The sequence below is a fragment of the Equus caballus genome, chromosome 2 (assembly GCF_041296265.1).
Source record: "Equus caballus isolate H_3958 breed thoroughbred chromosome 2, TB-T2T, whole genome shotgun sequence".
Lineage (NCBI taxonomy): Eukaryota > Metazoa > Chordata > Mammalia > Perissodactyla > Equidae > Equus > Equus caballus.
This window is the reverse complement of record NC_091685.1, coordinates 11,675,344-11,694,590: the sequence shown is the minus strand read 5'-3', so window position 1 is coordinate 11,694,590 and position 19,247 is coordinate 11,675,344. Positions and strand designations below refer to the sequence as shown.

The 19,247-nt window shown below is 49.6% G+C and overlaps 1 pseudogene; it reads right to left on the bottom strand.

The window, feature by feature from the left end:
- Window positions 1-4,035: 4,035 nt before the first annotated feature.
- Window positions 4,036-17,753, bottom strand: LOC100630182 (cytochrome P450 4A11-like; annotated as a pseudogene).
- Window positions 17,754-19,247: the final 1,494 nt, after the last annotated feature.

The window sequence follows — 19,247 nt, the reverse complement described above, 5'->3', positions numbered from 1 at the left end:
CTCCTCACATAGTCAGCATCTGTGTCACAGTCACCTGGTGCTCTGGGCACTTGGGCTTTGGCTGGGAAGGGGGCAGAGTGGCATTCGAGGGGCCTTCCTGGAAGAGATGGTGCTTGAATCAGGCCTTGAGGCAGGTGAGGCCTGAAGCTGTAAGGAAGGACTTTTGGGGAGGCCTCAGGTGGGGTCCATGCTGAACCAGAGACCCTTCCCCAGGAGTTCCTGCAGCAGCTGCCTGATTGCTGGGGGCACACTCGCCTCTAGGGCTCCGGCCCTAGGCCATTAAGTGGGCTCCAACCCAGGAATTAGACAGCTATGGAAGGGAGGGCATGGAGAATGGGGGAGGGACGGGAGAGGGGAATTCTGGCCCTGCGACTTGGGAGGTCTCTATGCTACCTGGGATGCACCATCTGGAGACACATCCTTCCTCCTATTGATCCTTCCCCCCTCAGATGAGGGCCACAGCCCTGGAAGGTTGGTATGGGCCACCTGCTCACTCCTGCAAAGCCCTTTCCAGACCCACACCTCCTTGCCCACCTGAGACTGGGATGCCGAGGCCCCAGCCAACCTGTCCCCCATGCTACCAACTTTCGCCTTGTTGTGACCCTGGACAGACCTTTCTCTGCTCAAGCGAAGATAGGGTTTCAATAGCCATCACCTGGGAGCTGAGCCCAGTGGTCATAACCGGCTCTGGCCCATGGGTGGTGCCAGAGTCTAAGATGTGTCTACTTCCCTATGTCTTTGGATTATCGGGAGGCCTGTGAGTCAGGCCAGGAGGAGGCCATCATCCCACTTCAATATTAAGGGAAGGAAGCTGCCAAGATGCTCATCAGGGAGGAGCTTGAGCTGGGGCCTTCTGACTCAGGCCTCTTTTGACCAAGACTCCGTAGGGAGCAATGACTTTCTCTGGGGACAGGAGTCAGCAGGAAATAGAGCTGAGAGCTCTGGAGCCTGAGAGAAGGGGGAGGCTTCCTCTGGGAGAGGAGGACAGGCTGGGGACAGGTGAGCTAGTCCTCCCAGCTCTGCAAACACTCCCTGCTGCCTCCTATGATCCCAGGCATTTTCGTGCACGTGTGTGTGTGCAGTGTGATGCGAGAGGGGCACACGCAGGGATGGCTGCACAGCAGTGTCTCTATGTATGTCGGGGGGGTGTGCATATGCGTGTGAACTCAGCCTGGGTTTTTCCCCTTGCCTGGAGCCAGCAGGGTCCCTTCTTGGTCACTGTCTTTATCTTCTGTGGAATCCTGTGGTTAGAGCTCGTGTCCATGGCCTGCCGCCCAGAATTCCGGGTTCTCGTTGTCTTGTACTCTCTGAGGTGGTCAGCCGAGCCCTTCTGCAGCACCTGATGCCAGAGACCTGCCGACCTACCTGTCCAGGACTCTCCTGGCTTACTCTCATGCCCCAACCCCGGTCAAGCGCTGAGTGTTCACCCTTCTCACTGCAGGGCCGAACTAGCCCAGTGACCTAGGAGGGCAGGGGACTGGGAGGGAGGTCCTGGCTGCAGGCACTGTTACTGAACCTGAAATGGATTTGCTCACTAGTCGCACAGCAAGCCAATCTCTGACACCAGGTGTAGTGGAAAAAAGTAGGAATTTTATTGCAAAACACTCAGTGAGGAGAACGGGCAGCTAATGCTGTTATCCTGAACTCACCAAAACCTACAAACAAGGGTTTTTATTTGAGGTTTTAGGTAGGGGTGGGGGAGCATGTGGCCTTGGGGGCTGAAGTTTGAAGAGTCCCTGTGCAGGCGGGACTGCCTTTCATGTTTGTTCATGGGTCGCATGTGCAAATTCAGGGGAGTTCTACCTGTTGGATGCAGTGGGTTTTTAGTCTGTGACGTCTAAAGTTTACAAAGAGTCATTCTAGCTTCTCAATGCCCTGTGCAACGTTTCATAGCGGGGAGCTGTCAGCAAGCTGCTTTCTTATCCGTGGTCCTCTTGCTGTTCTGCAAATCAGCTCAGAAACTTTGGTTACTTTGTCCCTCATGTCAACCTTGTGGGTACGGGCACGGTTTCACCGTAATCCAGGGAAATTTTTCCTCCTTCGTTCTGAGTTTCAGCACTGGCTGGGGGAGAATCCCCTTCCCAGAGGCAGAATGTGGCATCACAGCACAGGCAGAGGCTGCAGGGAGCTCTGTCTATGGCATCATGGGCTCTGGCTGGGAAAGGCAGGGGGTGAGAAGGGGAAGGACCTGTGCGCAGGACCAGCAAGAGAGCAGGGCGGGGTTGAGAGAGGCCAGTGGAGGAGTGCAAAGGGGCCTGGTGCTGGGTCAGGGCCCAGGGTCAGGCGTGAAAGTGGGGACCAACTAGCTTTAACTATCCTCAGTTAGTTGTCTGTTTGCAAAAGTAATTAGATAATGCATTACTAAAGCCCAGCCTCCAGGTAACACTCTGATGCTTGGGTCACCATGGTAACAGGTGCTTAAGTGTCAGGAACTGAGGGTTGACACCTTGTCCAGTTCAGGCCTGTTAAGACCACTGACTCATCAACTTGGCCTGGGTGGATGACCGATAGGCGACTCTTTGACATCAGGAGGCCACCCTCAGATCGTGTTGACGCCATCGTTTTGTGAAGACGTGTCCTACGGAGAGTCAGGAAGCTTGACTCCACTTGTGCAGAGCATCAATTACTTCATGTCTCCTTCCCTCCAATCCTCTATCCCCGCAGTTCAGACTTCGCTGCCCCATTTATCCCATAAATATCCCTAACACCCATTTTTGGGGAGGTGCGTTTTAGGTTTGTTTTCCCATTTCCTTGCTTGGCCACCGTGGGAATAAACCCTTTCTCTGCTGCGACCTCGTCTTGGTGACTGGCATTTCATGTGGCGGGTAAAATGAACCTGAATCAGTATCAGGAGGACCAGTCCCCACACAGTCTGCCAGTGTGAGGAGGTTGAAGAAGCCCCTCCTCCCTCAGGGTGGCTGACCAGAGACTCAGGGGACTGTCAAGGGGCTGTCCTGTGGGGGAGTTTCCATAGCTGTTTACTGCTTGGGGTCTGACGTCCTCTCCCTCCAGCCAAAACATCTGCCCCCGTGGGCTCCCCCCAGTCCCTCCTGGACAGACGCCTACGCTGTGGCCTCTGAGGAACAGGACACGACTGGCCCTGCTGGGATCCTGGCACCACAGAGCAGAGATTGTGTCCCTTCCTTGTCTCCTCTGTCTTCCCTCCCCTTCTCTCTCTCTTGTCTTCATCCATCTCCTTCCAAGGGAGGACAACACTCCATGTGACACTGTGAACTTTATTGCAGAGCATGGGAAAGAAGGAGCAGGTGTGTGAATGACCAATGGACAGACGGTTCACACACTGAAGAGATTGGGAGCACAGAGTGATGGTGGTTACACAGAGACTCAGCAGGCTGACTACTGGCTCCCCGTGGTGTCCATGTCCGAATTCCTGGACCCTGTGACTGCATCCTGTTTTACCTGAGTGGGGCCTGTGCAATCACAAAGGTCCACATAAAGAAGAAGGCCAGGTGAAGACAGAAGCACAGACACATTTGAAGATGCTGCTGGATTTGAATATGGAGGGGGCTCCAGGAGCCAAGGAATGCAAGGAATGCAGCTCCAGCTGATGGAAAGGCAAAGAGAGGTTTTCTCTCCCAGATCCCAGGAGGTCAGGTGGCCCTGCTTACACTTTGGTTCTGGTCCAACAAAGCCGTTTCAGACTTTTGACCCCAGACTGTAAGAGAAGAAATTTGCATTGTTTTATTACGACTTCAGTAAATTAGTATAGCAGCAAAGGAAACTAATAGAGGGACAGACAGGCAGACAGAAAGGGAAAGAGGGAGAAGGCAGACAGGCTGGACGACAGGCATGTGATGAGGAGTTAGGTGACAGTCAGAGCTACAGGTGAGTCAGAGACAGACAGACACACAGGTAGGGAGCCTGGAGAAAATGAGAGAGAGAAGGGCGACAGGGTGATGGGCAGGAGGCAGGAGATCAGGTAGGCTGACAGGTGGGCAGAGAGAAAGCAGAAAGTGGGCAGACAGGCAGGGGCAGTAGAGAGCGACAGGAAGACAGGATGGCTGCAGGGGCCCCTCAGAGCCCATCGTTGTCCCCACAAGGGTTAGAGGAGCTTCCTGAGATGCAGGTGGATCCCATTCTTGGACTTCAACACGATTCTTGGAATGGGAGCAGGGACTCTGGAGGGATCTGGTGGCAGCTCAAAGCGGAGCAGGGTCAGGGCCACAGCCACTTTCAGCTGGTTTATGGCAAACTGCTTCCCGATGCAGTTCCCGGGCCAGGGAGGGGAAGCAAAGTGAGAAGTGGCCTCAAACTCTATTTGGAGTTGGGCAGGCATTGACCACTGAGCTCTAGCTAGGAACAGGGCTTTCGGGGCCCTCTTGCATGTGGCCCAGCCTCCATCCCATCCTTCCAGGTCACACACCTCTACCCCAAGCTTTGATTTACATTCTCCACTTAGCCTCTGACAAAACCTACCTCTCCCCCAGGACTAGCTCCTAAGCGCTACCTCTGCTCTCAGCAGGCCTGAAATCCCGGTAGGTGAGGGTCAGTGCTCTAGTCACCAATCAAGTAAGTAAATCACTAAAATTGTTATTATGAACTTGTGTGATGCGGGGTCGGTGAGCCGAGGAGTCAAAAGAAAGATTTCTTAGACTCTCAAGATCTGGCAGTAGTGCTCTTTTATTTAGAGAATAGTGTGGAATAGCACGGGGACAGGACCCATGGGCAGTCAGAGCTTCTGCTGCCGCCACTTCTGCTGCCCCCGCTGGCATGAGGACAGGACCCATGGGCAGGCAGAGCTGGTGCTGCTGCCGCTTCTGCTGCCCCCGCTGGCATGGGGACAGGACCCATGGGCAGGCAGAGCTGGTGCTGCTGCTGCCCTGAGTTGAGGGTTAGGGCTAATTTTATAAGGCGTGGGTACGTGACTTATTTTTACTGGAAAAAAAAAGAAAAAGATGATGTAAAAAGTCATTAAATGATTTCAGTGCAGATGGGGTCTGGTTATTGTGCGATCATATAACTTTAGATACGAATCTGGCCATATAGATCGGCATGTAGGTGAGGATGCCCTGGGCTTCTCTCCCTGGGGCAGCCCTAATTCATACCATAAAAAAAGTCCACTGGGTCATATAGTTTGGCATGTAGGCCAGGTCACCTTGGGCTTTTCTAGCTGGGGCAGCCTTAATCCACATCATAAACCCCCCCGAACCCATTTGGCCCCCAAATCTTTTGGGGATATGGACGACGGTCAGTCTTCTGTAACTACTTCTGGCTGTACAAGGTCGTAGAGCTGTCCCTAAATGGGGCCATAGGTATAGGTAGGAAGTTCAGTGGACCAGAAGGCTGCACCCGTGGAGTCCAAGCCTGACAAGGTGTACAGATCCTCTGGAGACGAGAGAATCATTTGACGAGAGGTGGTCCAGGAGGTGAAACTTTGTTGACATGCAGAAGACAAACAATGAAATAGACAACAAATTATAATAGGAAATACTAGCAATATGATTAACCCAATGAATAAGGTTTTGATAGTAGTCTAGAAACCTGGTCCTGACCAGGAGTGAAACCAATCGTTTAGAGATAGGGTAGGGTCAGACATGAACTTAATTTGGTGGTTCATATCACATAGGAAGCCAGAGATATTTTGATGGTAGTCAGGAATATAAACACAACATTCAGTTTTTATAATGGCACGAGTGCCCCTCTGTGCTGCTGTCAATACATCCAGTGCCATTCGGTTTTGGAGGACTGCCTTACGCATTTGGGAAACTTCTAAATCAAGCAGCAAAAGGCTATGTTGTGTATCATTTTAATGCTTTCATAGTAAATTTGTTTAGGACTTCCATGTGCAAGATGACACTTTCAATTCCTAATTGGGGAAGGAAAATTGAGGAAAGATGGTCATACCAGTGGAAGACAGAGCGGGTCCAGCGCTGTTGCAGGTTGGGTAGGTTAGCAGGGGGAGATATACTAAATGCAGTTCTACCTTCATCCAGACGAAACCTAGGGTGCATCGTCCAATCCATCCAGGTGGCAGCCAAGGCCATAAGTTGGAGCCACATAGCCACTGAGTGCCACTAGGGGCTAACCAACGCGCGCTGGGCCGTCTATCCCAGTCAGTCTCAAACCAATCAGTATTTTTTAAGGTTATGATATGAGAACACATATGACAGGGAATTTTCCCATAGGTCGGGTGCTATTAGGCCATGTACCACAGGTGTGATTGGTTTGTCCCCAACATAGAGTGGACTTTTACTGAGTTGATCACTAGCAGGAGTGAGCCAAATATATTCGTCCCAAATTTGATATAGTCCATCCTGTGTGTATCAATAAGTTGGGGACTTTACCTTTGGAACTTGTCGTTTATGATCCACCTGTGACAAGGCAAATCTAGTTAGTGTTTGGGCAGTAGTATTGAAGGAAAAGGTTTGATTGTGGCCTGGGAGCTCCCAGGTATCAGAGACAGATGGCCACAAGGAGACATTATGATTAGTAATAGATGAATCTTGTAGAAGAGAAGAGCTAGAAATGTATTGTGTAGTGAAGAGAAGCATTGCATGCCAATCAGTACCCTGGAGGGGTGAGACCCACCAGGGGAGGCCAGAAGTACCAGACAGAGGCAAGAGTCCACAAACCCAACATGTGGTTTGGTTACGGAGCTCAGCATAATGTTGAGCCCATTTTTAAAAAAAATTGTCTGTCATTACAAAAGGTGATAAGAAGAAAATAATCAAGATAGGGTTCATTTTGTTCTAAAAAGCAGTTTTAAATCACCGGTTTGTTCACAAGAGTAGTCCGGCGGAACAGCAGGATCTGGATCAGCTTTGTCCTGAAAAGAAGTCATAAGTTTTACTCGGGAAATATGAGTCCAAGAAGTATGATCTTTTAATTTTACAGCTGTGGGAGTACTTAGAATGACTTGATAAGGTCCTTTCCATTTTGGGCTTAACCCATCGGAATGTGTTTTCCAATCTTTTAAATACACCATATCTCCAGGATTTACCTGGCAAGGTATATCGGCAGACAATGGTTCCGGCTTAGGTAAATGATTATTAACATAGTCATTTAGTTCCTTTCGTATCAGACCAGCCTCAATGGAATATTGACATAATTGGTGGTAATCAGAGTCAAATACTATATCAGTGGATAGAAAGGGCCTTCCATGCAGGATTTCATAAGGGCTTAACCCTAAACTACTCTTAGGGGCCGTTCTCATCCGTAGGAGGCCAATAGGTAATAGTGTAATCCAAGTTTCCTGAGTCTCGAGACTTAACTTAGAGAGATGTCGTTTTAGAGTATGGTTTGCCTTCTCCACTTTCCCAGAGGATTGTGGATGCCAAGCCGAATGCAAATAGTATTCGATTTGCAAAGCTGAAGAGACCTGTTGTGTTATTTGAGCTATGAAAGAGGGACCATTATCACTCTGTAAGGTCTTGGGCAAGCCAAAGCGTGGGATAATTTCCCTTAAAAGGGCCTTTGTTACTTCGATTGCCCGTTCGCTTCGACAAGGGAAGGCCTCAATCCAGCCTGTAAAGGTATCGACAAATACCAAAAGATATTTATAGCCATGGCATGGAGGCATTTGGGTAAAATCCAGTTGCCAATCTTCCCCAGGATAGGTGCCCCGTCGTTGTATAGGCCGTAACAGAGGAGGTGGTCTAGCTGCCCCCTCTGGATTGACTTGAGCACAAGTGGCACAAGAGCGGCAGACCTGTCTAATGGTGGCATGGAAAGTAAGGCCATCGAAGGATTTAAAAAGTAGCTGAGTCAATGATTGTTTGCCAAAATGGGTAGCCTGATGAATTCCATTAACTAATTTCCATTGAAGGCTTTTAGGTATGAAAATTTTTCCCTGGTCATTAATTAGCCAAGACTGTTTTGTTTCCTGGGTATATCCCTTTTCTTGAGCCAGGGTTATTTCTTGAGTTGTATAAGTAGGACTAATAAGGCCCAAAGCAGGGGGAGTGGGAAGTAAGCTAAAAAGGGTACTTTGTTTAGACGCCCGTTTAGCTTCCCGGTCAGCAAAGTTATTACCCTTGCTCTCAAGGGATAAATCCTTCTGATGTCCCCGGCAATGGACCACAGCCACTTGCTTAGGAAGAAGCACAGAGTTTAAAAGAGCCAAAGTCTCTGCTCCGTATTTGATAGGGGAGTTCTTTGTATTGAGTAAACCCCTTTCCTTCCATATGATCCCATGTGCATGTAGGACCAAGAAGGCATATTTTGAGTCAGTGTAAATATTAATAACCATATCCTTTGCCAGGTGAAGGGCTCGGGTAAGAGCGATGAGTTCAGCCTTTTGGGCAGACGTATTGGCTGGAAGGGCTTGTGCCTCAATGACGTGCAAGGCGTTTACTATGGCATAGCCTGCCTTGCGTATGCCCTGCTCTATGAAGCTACTGCCATCTATAAACCAGGTGTCCTCTGCATTATCTATGGGGGAATCCAGCAGGTCAGGCCTGCTGGAGTACACTTGCTCTATGACTTCAGAGCATGTATGCTCCAAATCCTGGACCGGGTAGTCAGGACCGGGCATAAGTTCTGCTGGATTAATTGTCTGACAAACCTTAAGGATGATATCAGGTGTGTCTAGGAGGACGGCCTGATATCTAGTTAGACGTCCTCCAGTCATCCATTGATGTCCCTTAGTTTGTAACACGGCTTGTACCTGATGAGGAGTCATGACTGTTAAAGGCTGTCCCATAGTTAATTTAGAGGCCTCCTCAACTAAAAGAGCTGTAGTTGCTACAGCCCTTAAGCATGCTGGCCATCCCAAAGCCACTGAGTCTAGAGTCTTTGAGAAATATCCAACAATTTGGGTCTCTGGGCCTAGTCTTTGGGTGAGGGTACCGAGGGCCTGGCCCTGCTTTTCAGTAACATAAAGAGTAAAAGGCTTGTTGACATTAGGCAGAGCCAGGGCTGGGGCGGAAGACAGCTGCTGTTGAATCGACCGAAAGGCCTTGTCTTCCTTTTGTGTCCACTCCAGAGGTTCTGTATCAGGTCCTCTGGTTGCTTCATATAAAGGCTTTGCTATTACCCCGAACTGAGGAAGCCATAAACGACAGAATCCTGCCATACCCAGGAAAGTGCGAAGTTGTTTTTTTGTCTTTGGTGGTCCAAGTTCGAGGATAGCCCTTTTCCTATTTATAGAAAGTGCCTGGTGTCCTGGGGTTAAATCATAGCCCAAATAGGACACTTGTTGTTGTGAAATTTGTGCCTTTTGTGGGGACACTCTATATCCCCGTTGGGCTAAGAAATTAAGGACAAGGACAGTATTGTGGTCAGAATTCTCCTTTGTGGGACTGCAAATAAGAATATCATCAACATATTGTATTAAACCACCAACAGGGAGTTGGACATCCCGCAGATCCTTGCCTAGGGCACTTCCAAACAAATGGGGGCTATCCCGAAAACCTTGAGGGAGGACTGTCCACGTCAGCTGGATGGGAAGAGCTTCATTAGGAAACTTCCATTCGAAGGCGAATAAAGGTTGGGAAGTTTCATCCAGAGGAATACAAAAGAAAGCATCCTTTAAATCCAGGACTGTAAACCAGTTAGAGTTTTCTGGGATTTGGGAAAGTATAGTATATGGGTTAGGCACGATGGGGTGGATGGGAACAGTGGCCTCATTAATTATGCGGAGGTCCTGGACCAAACGATAATCTCCATTTGGCTTCTTTACAGGCAAGATAGGAGTGTTATAGGGAGATTGACATCGTTTAAGGAGGCCATGACTGAGGAATTTTAATATAAGGGGTTGTAATCCTTCAATTGCCTCTGGCTTTAAAGGGTATTGCCTCTTATGGGGTACAAGAGAAGAGTCCCGCAGAGTAATAGAGACTGGCTGTGCTGTTATAGCTCTTCCTGGAAGAGAGCAGTCCCAAACCTGGGGATCAACTGCTTCCCATATATGGGGTGGAATATTAGAGGGTATCTGGGAAACAACAGAGCTTGGAGACAAAGCGACAAACAAGCCATCCTCCTCACGCGTTAGAATAAATTGGCTTCCTAATTTTTTCATTAAGTCTCGCCCTAACAGTGGAGTAGGACAAGTAGGTAGGACTAGGAAAGTATGGGAAAACACCTGAGTCCGATATTGGCAACTTAAAGGAAAGGTTTGGTAACAAAATTTAGAGTCACCCTCTATTCCGACAATTTTTTGATGGGACTTACGAGTTGGGCCAGAGTGGCAAACAAGTACAGAGTAAGTGGCTCCCGTATCAATAAGAAAATTGGTCTGCTTACCTTCCACATCCAGAGTAACCCGGGGCTCAGTCTGTTCGATGGTAATGGGAGCCGGACTGGCCTCTGGGCCCCTTCAGGCGGAGTCCTCAGGATCACATCTCCGGGCAGGGGAGTGTGTTCTTGGCCTTTCCTCACTCTGGAGGCGAGGACAATCACGCTTCCAATGTCCCTCTTGCTTGCAGAGAGGACAAGGCCCAGGAGGAAGATCCTTTCTTGGGCACCGTTTTCTCCAGTGTCCAAGTTGACGGCAACGGTAACAAGGGGACTTACCTGGGCCTCCGACATTGGTAGTATGAGACTTGGGCCCCTGGTTAGCCTGTTTCTGTGGCATATCCGCAATGGCGGCTGCTAAAATGTGAGCCTGTGCCTTACCCTGTAACTTTGCCCTTCTGTCCTTATCCTGTTTAAGAGTCAAGTCCCGATCATTAAACACCTGAGTAGCAACCTCCAAAAGTCTCTGTACAGGTGTTTGAGGGCCTAAGGCCAGTTTAGTCAGTTTTCTGCATATGTCTGGGGCAGATTGGCTAATGAAGTGCATGTTTAGAATAGTAATCCCTTCTGGAGAAGTAGGGTCTAGATTAGTGTATTTTCGAATAGCTTCGGCTAATCTACCCTGAAAAAGGGCAGGGTTTTCATCTGTTCCCTGAGTTATTTCCCGGAGTTTGTCAAAATTGACTGGCTTTGTAAATCCCTTCTTCATTCCCTCTATTAAACAAGTAACCATGTGATTCCGCTGTCCTCAATCTTCTTCATCCCTATAATCCCATTTGGGGTCTGTATCTGGCACCGCAGTGCCTCCTACTGGACATTTATGTCTGTCTCTAGTATGTAATTCATCTGCAAATTCACGTGCTCCCGCCCAAATACGATTTCTTTCATCGGTAGTGCAGCAATGAGTAAGAATAATATAAATATCCTGCCAAGTCAATTCAAACATCATGACAAGCTGTTGAAAGCCGTCAATAAACTGGGAGGGATTTTCTGAATATCTACCCAGTTGTGTCTTAAGTTGAGCCATATCAGACATTGAAAATGGCACATGGACTCGAATGGTCCCCATTTCCCCATTTGCTACCTCACGGAGAGGGAAATGTCCAGTATTATAAGAGGTCCCACTCCTCGTATGACCTGCAGGGCTTATGGGGATTGAGGCCTCAATTTTAGGTTCCCTGTCATAGGGAGGGGGCATTTTGGTCTTTGAGTCCTCAGGAGAGGTTAATTCGGCAGGAGCTGCAGGAGCCTTAGGAATAGGTCTAACAAGGCAGTCATCATCTAATATATCAGGGGTAGGTTTTTCTACTTTAGTTGGGGAAGCTAGACACATGCGACAAACCGCTCTGAGTTCAGGATCTTGATATAGGGCCATGAATGCTTGAATATAAGGGATTTCAGACCATTTTCCCAGGCGGCGGCAAAATAAGTCTAGTTGAAGAATAGCATTAAAGCTTAGGGTGCCGTTCGTGGGCCATTTTTCCTCATTCAGATTATATTGAGGCCCGACAGTATTACAGTAAAAGATAAGTCTCTTTTTCTTTAGATCTTGTAAGTCAAGTTTTGCCCAGTTATTTAAAAGGCAACCCAAAGGTGAATCCTTAGGTATGGAATTAGAGGCTCCCATGGTCCTAAGAAGCAAAAAGACAAAAAGAAGAGAGATGAAAGAGACGGGTCCATTACCTTGAAAATCCCCCCTGAACCTAGGGCAGCATCCTACCCATCGTTCCTACTGTGGGGTTCCTATAGCAGGGGGTGATGGGGGCGTCCCCCGGCATTGCATCCCTTGTATACCTTCCCTCTTATGCCTGGCAGTAACAGGTGCCTGGTGGACATCTTTCCTATTCTGCCTGGCAGCATAGGCCTGGTGAATGGTCCCCGAGAGAAAAGGAGAGAGAAAAGGAGACATTACCTTGAAAATCCCCCCATTGGGGTTCCTGTAGCAAGGGATGATGGTGGCATCCCTTGAACATCTTCCCTATTCTGCCTGACAGTAATAGGTGCCTGGTGAATGGTCCCCAGGATAAAAGGACAAAGACAGTGAGAAAGAGAAAGACAGTGAGGAATTTTCTGCCAGTCTGGGGGACATTCTACCCAATTGCATCCTAGAGCCATTCTCCCAAGAAGGGGTTCCCATACTCCACCAAAGGTTAGAGTTTGGTACTTTCCTTGAACTGGAGCCCCGAGTGGGACTTTCCTCGCAGTTCAGAGCATGGTCAGGTGCCAGAGGGAGGGATCCCAATCCAGCCTTAGGAAAAGAAACCTTCCACGGGAGTCTTGGAGATTGGCAGCCGTCCTAATGACTTAAGTGGCCGACCCGCGCCCACGTAAAATTTGTCTATTAGAGATAGAGTCAGGAAGGAATGGATTAATTCATTCTCCATCACCCTGAGGCTTAAGGTACTGATTCTCTTCAAGCTGAATGCCACAATTTGCCCCATAGAGTAGCCATGGGCAGCAAACGTGGATTCATACAGCTGTCCGAGAAAGTTCCCGATGGAGCAGTGAATCTAGATCCATCCTTGAAGAAGAGCAGGAAGGAATGGATTAATTCATTTTCCATCACCCTGAGGCTTAAGGTACTGATTCTCTTCGGGCTGAATGCCACAATTTGCCCCATAGAGTAGCCATGGGCAGCAAACGTGGATTCATACAGCCATCCAAGAAAGTTCCCGATGGAGAAGTGAATTTAGATCCATCCTTGAAAAAGAGAAAGGCACAAGGAAGAAAAGGGCACTTACCAGAACTCGAGCTCACAAGCCGATGAAGCAAGTCCCCGTACGGGCCACCAGAAATGATGCGGGGTCGGTGAGCTGAGGAGTCAAAAGAAAGATTTCTTAGACTCTCAAGATCTGGCAGTAGTGCTCTTTTATTTAGAGAATAGTGTGGAATAGCACGGGGACAGGACTCATGGGCAGTCAGAGCTTCTGCTGCCGCCACTTCTGCTGCCCCCGCTGGCATGGGGACAGGGCCCATGGGCAGGCAGAGCAGCTGCTGCTGCCCCCACTGGCATGGGGACAGGACCCATGGGCAGTCAGAGCTGGTGCGTGGGGACAGGACCCATGGGCAGTCAGAGCTCCTGCTACTCCCGCTTCTGCTGCCCCCGCCGGCATGGGGACAGGACCCATGGGCAGGCAGAGCTGGTGCGTGGGGACAAGACCCACGGGCAGTCAGAGCTTCTGCTGCTGCCGCTTCTGCTGCCCCCGCTGGCATGGGGACAGGACCCATGGGCAGGCAGAGCTGGTGCTGCTGCTGCCCTGAGTTGAGGGTTAGGGCTAATTTTATAAGGCATGAGTACGTGACTTATTTTTACTGGAAAAAAAAGAAAAAGATGATGTAAAAAGTCATTAAATGATTTCAGTGCAGATGGGGTCTGGTTATTGTGCGGTCTTATAACTTTAGATATGAATCTGGCCATATAGATCGGCATGTAGGTGAGGATGCCTTGGGCTTCTCTCCCCGGGGCAGCCCTAATTCATACCATAAAAAAAGTCCACTGGGTCATATAGTTTGGCATGTAGGCCAGGTCACCTTGGGCTTCTCTAGCTGGGGCAGCCTTAATCCACATCATTGTGCACTCCCTTCAGAAGCAGTTTCTGGTTTTACAACATGGAAACTAGGTCAGGGCATGGTAGGGGGTGGGCTGGGCTGCACTTTCAGACCCTCACCCTCTAGGGGGACACACAGGGACAAAGATCCCAGAGAGAGAACAGGATGGGGCTGTGTGAGGACGTCAGAATGGCAACAGGGAAGCTTCCTGGAGGGTCCACAGGTTAGCGGCCCTCGGCTTGTTATACCATCTGCCTCCCTATTAATGGTCCAGACACCTGCCTCCCCCTCATGCCCTCAGTCACCCAGCTTCTGTAGCCTTCCAATCTAGTCCAGAAACGTCCCCCCTTGCCATCCCTCAGTCTCCTCATCTGGGCTCTTCTGTCTGCCTGCCTCTCCTATGTCTACACTGAAGCCATGGCCCAGCTCAGACCCTCCTGGCCCTCCATCATGGGAAGGACTTGTCCAAATGACTCAGCTGGCACCAAAGCCCTCTGTGGGTCACTGCCTCACTCACCTCTTACCTGTCCAGCTCCACTTCCCAGCTCAGCTCTTGTTGAGATCGCTGAGAATGGCTCCCTCCATCTCTGCCTGCCACATGCTCAAGGTTACGTCCAATGACAGCCCACCCTCACCCCTCTGCTGGCTCTACCTCTTCCCCCCAGGCCCCCAAATCACCATGAGTGTGTTACTCAAGGACACATCACCATCCTGTGCCCAGGACAGTGTCAGGAACACGGAGCATCCAGCAATCTGCTCTATGAGTGAATGAGTGACTGAAAGAAAGAATGAATGAACGATGTGTGTCTTGAGTAGAGGTAGTATTTGTTTCTTGACTGTGAAGTCTTGGAGGCAGGGACAGTGTCTTTCATCTCTGTGTTCCCATCTCTCAGCACAGGACTTGGCACACAGAGCCAGGCTTAGTACATAGTTTTCTAATTGAATGAAGTTAATTGAATTTGAAAAAATCCCAGAGTGGCAAAAAATAAAAGTAGACATTAGTTCTGACCTAGACCTTGAACTTCCTAGTACTTTCCTGTCCTCTACTGGCGGCCACAGCCTGCAGCCCATGTCTATGAGGAAGGACCTTGTTGTAGGAGAAACCAAATCCTAGAGCCAATTTCGGGAAGCAAAATTTGCTTAAAGCCTGTTCTGTGAAGGCTGATCCACCATTTGAAGAATTCACAGATAATGGATTCAGAATAAACTTGTTTCTGGTAACTATTTACAGTGTTTGTGGAAGTTCCTGTTTCACAGGATGATTTCAGCAGCCCTGGAGGATTTTCATAGCAGCCGCTCTGGAGTGGACTCGTCCAGCTCAACAGCTGTCTCGAGTGTGCTTTAGATTTTACACACCAGGAAGCTTTCGAAGGCGTGTGTCATACACGGAATAGTGGATCTTCTCTCAAAAGCAGTGGATGGTCCTCATTGTGATGCTTCTTGCCATCGTTGGACCGTGTAGACTCTGGGACCATAGAATGTAAAGAAATTCATGTAAAGAAATTTGCCGACTGGAAAAGTTGTCATCGTTGTGTGAATATTAACATGCAGTCCAATTCTATTGGGATAGACCGAAAACATAGAGAAGACACACCTTGGGGTGAAACTTTCTTCCAATGGCTACTGTAACCTTTCATGTATATGGCTGAACAGTTCAGACAAGGAAGTGGCTGGAAATCCACACACACGGGAACATCACTAAAACAGTGAGTGGCAGATTAGAGAATTAAGGAGAAAAGACCCTGAGCTGGACTGCGCATGTGAGAAGAGAGAAACCAGCTGTTAAGATGACTGATAATTGAGAAAAACAACCATCTGAAGTTTAATTTTCATGAAAAATTCTAATTCTGAAAAGTCATACTCCTAAAGTGTGGAAAACACCAGAATACACTGAACTTTGGAACAGCCACTGTCACTGATTGTGGCAGCCAGTGGGAAAGTCAGTGGGTCAAAGTCCCTGTGGTGTGCCCAGAAATGCCACCTATCTCTTGTGCAGAGACACACAGCTCCTTCCAAACACACCAACATACAGGGACATAATGCAGACACCATATGAACGTAAGAGCTCGCAAATATCGGCTGTGCACCCAGTGACACTCCTCCCTCAAGTATTGGACATCTCACCTTGATCCTCCTGAGAAGGGCAGGAAAGCGTGGCTGTGTTGAGTGGACCCAGTACAAACTGGGAAGGATAAAACACCTGCAGAGAGAGCCCCAGGACCAGGACAGGTGGGGTCAAGTCCCTCCTTCCAATCCAAGAGGGGACAGGACTGCCTGAGTGGGAGTGGGAGGAGGTGTTGGTCTGGAGAGATCACCCCATCCCTTCCTCCCATGCCCATCACACCTCTGGGTTCGGCCACACCTCCGGGTTGTAGTGAAAGGCATAAAAGGAGAGTGCAATCATGATTCCTGTGGGGCAGAAGGAGAAGAGAGCAGACTGATCATATACATGTGGTGGGTCCCTGCCCCTGTGGCAGGAGGGGGCATGTGCATGCAGGAAAGATGTGAGAGCCACTTCCCATCACTCTGAGTGGAATGAGCCTGCTGCAAGAGAGGTGGGGTGGATGCGGCAAAGCTCATGTGCACAGATTAGGAGGAGATAACCAGGACCCAGGATTGAGAAGCAAGAAAGAATTGGGGGCTTACTTTTTGGAGCAACTCAAATGACAACTGTTTATCAGGTGCCATCCATGAGCCCTTGGGGGATATGCATTAACTCATTCAATCCTCACATGCACCCTCCAGGAAAGGCTCCCATAGCCCCATGGTTCAGATGAGGCACCTGGGCATCAGAGAGACTGAGCGACTTGCCTATGGTCACGCCGCTGGGATGTGGCAGGGCTGAGCTTCAAACCCAAGGCAAGGTGAGCCAGAGGGTTGTCTCCAGCTGTGGCAGGGGTCTCAGATCTGGTAGACAGCTGCTCTCTGCCAGCAAACTGTGGGGTCCTCAGAGACTGGACTATCTGATCCATGACAGTGGATTCCCTGATCTCCCTTATTTGCCTAGATCCCATAAGGAAAGAACCACATCTCCCCCGACCCCTGTCTGATTGTCTCTCCAGCCCTTGCATCTCAGGGAATTAGAATTTTAGGGCTAATTCTTGAGCCCACATTCAGAGGCTAGCATTTGTTTATTGAATTTTGCTGGGTTCAAGGTCTGTGCTAGGCATTTCATATACCTTCTCCTAACTACTATGTAAGTATTGATTTTCCTGAGGGGAAAACAAGACCCCGAGATGTTCAAAGCTGCTCTAGGACACATCGATTCCTGACCTTCCTTGTTGCATTCTTGCAGAGTGCTCAGGTTAGTGAGCGTGATGAAGTTCACACCTCTGGGTAAGGGGCATCCATCAGGGAAGGTAAGGGGCTTGCTGAGCTCTCTGCCAATGCTTGGTACTGGTGGATAGAGTCACAGTGCCTCCTTGATACACACGGAGATGTTGGGCATCGGGTCCAGGAGGCCCCTGAAACCAAAGCCCATCCTGAAGGGCAGGTAGGGTCTGGGTAGACCAGAGGCTCCTCTAGCTGAGTGGGCAGGGCTCTCCTGTCTCTTGAGCACTCACTAGCTGATGGAGGCGCCATCCCCCAGGAGGCTCTGGATCGCCTCCCGGCACCCCTGCTGTTGCTAAGGGTGCGTGGCCAGAGCAGAAAAGATCCGGAGATGCCACTGGCTGTGGTGTCTTGACCCTCAAACATGAACATGTCCACCTCAGCACGAGGTCCTTGTCAGACAAGCTGCTCCCATTCTCCATCTGGGGAAGGCACGGTAAGAGTGCAGGATTTGCCCCATCTTCTGCACTCGTGTGCAAAGCCTCAGGCCTCTCCTACACACACTCACTCTGGCAGTGAGGAGGATGTCCAGGAAATCCAAGCGTCTCTTCTTCCTGACCTTCTCCAGCTCTCCCTCCTTCTGCAGGTGAGCCTTCCTCAGCTTGATCCCTCGGTCTGTAGGGCTTCAGAAGATCATAGTGGAAGGCTGGGGTCAGCATCTGCTGGTGCTGGAAGCACATCTGCCCATTCAACAGGAGCAAACCATACCCTCAGCATGAGATGGGTGTGTGTGTGAAGGTAGGAAATGGGATCAGAGTGACGACTGGGGGCAACTTGGCAGGAACCAAGGATGTCACAAGAAGGCCCATCATGGACAAAGACAGGAAAGGCCAGTACATCTCAGGACTGAGAGTTCCCCCAAATGGCTGGCACATAGGAAGTGATTGTGACAGCTGTGAGATAAAGGCTGAAAAAGACTATGGGCGGGTCGTAGATGGACTTCAATAAAAGTCAGGCTGAGATCGTCTGTGAGGACTGAGAAGTGATGTGGAGGAAGCTGAGCTTCAGGAGGGCTCTCACCACCATTAGGAAGTTGGAGGATCTCGTTACAAGGAGAGAAATGACACTTGATCCACAGATGAGGGTGATGACATGGTGGCAGGGCGCCTGGTGTTCTCTGTGAGCCAAAGAGATAGCTCTTGGCAAACCGAACTGGCAGGTGGACTACAGTCCTAGTTAGACAGACTTCCCAATCCAGGGTGCCAGGAATCTGCGATATCCTTGAGACTTGGGGTCTGAAAGGTAAGGAAGGGCATCACAGGAGGCTGGAGGGGACCAAACAATGCCTATGCCACCTCTCACTTGCCTCCCATCCCTAACTGTGTCTGTCTTGATAGTCTGTGGGCTCAGGGGCGCAGACTCAGTGTCCTAGCAGCAGAACACCCTCACGACCAGGATGGTGAACCTGCCAGAAACACAGGCTCTGTCCTCAGTGCCCGAGAAAAGACAGAAGCCTGTGGTTTTCCTCCAGTTTGTGGCTTAGCCATCCCATGAGAGAGGATAGCCTATTAGAGATGCCAAACCCGAGTCAGTGTGCAAAAGAAATTGTCTTTCAGATATGGGGCAATTTATGTAACAGATCATCTTCACTTGGTTAAAAAAGAGAGAAAGAAAGAAGAAAATAAGAAATTCAGTCCCACAGAGCTCTTTAAGCCTTCAGTTTAGGTAAATAGTATAGGCCTTAGGCTGGCTTCTTTGCTGGGAGGATGCTTGTAAGAGTCAGGTATTGGAGGCTGAACTGCTAGTCTCTTCTGGAATTTCACTGACCCAGGGACATGGACCCAAGAGAGAAGAGATGCTCCAGCCAGGATGCAGGTTTTACTCTCACCTGATCTCCCCAGGATCACCTTCATGTAGTCAGGGTCACAGCCCAGGAGGGTATCCTTATTTCCCCACAGGTTACCTTTAATGCCTGTGATGTCTGTGAGGCAACCTCGCTTCCCTACAACCAGTGAGGACAGGCACCCGGGAACTTCTCTACCCATTTCATTATCCGTTGAAACTCCTCACCCTTTTCAAACTGTCCCCAAGGGAAAGGTAAATCAATAAAACCCTTCTAGTTCCAGGGCTGGAGTCGGGATGAAGGGCAGGATGGGCACAGGGAGATAATTCTAGATCTACCAGCAGAATGTAGAGCTTCGAACTGTTTCACATGACCTGGGCTCTGCTCCAGA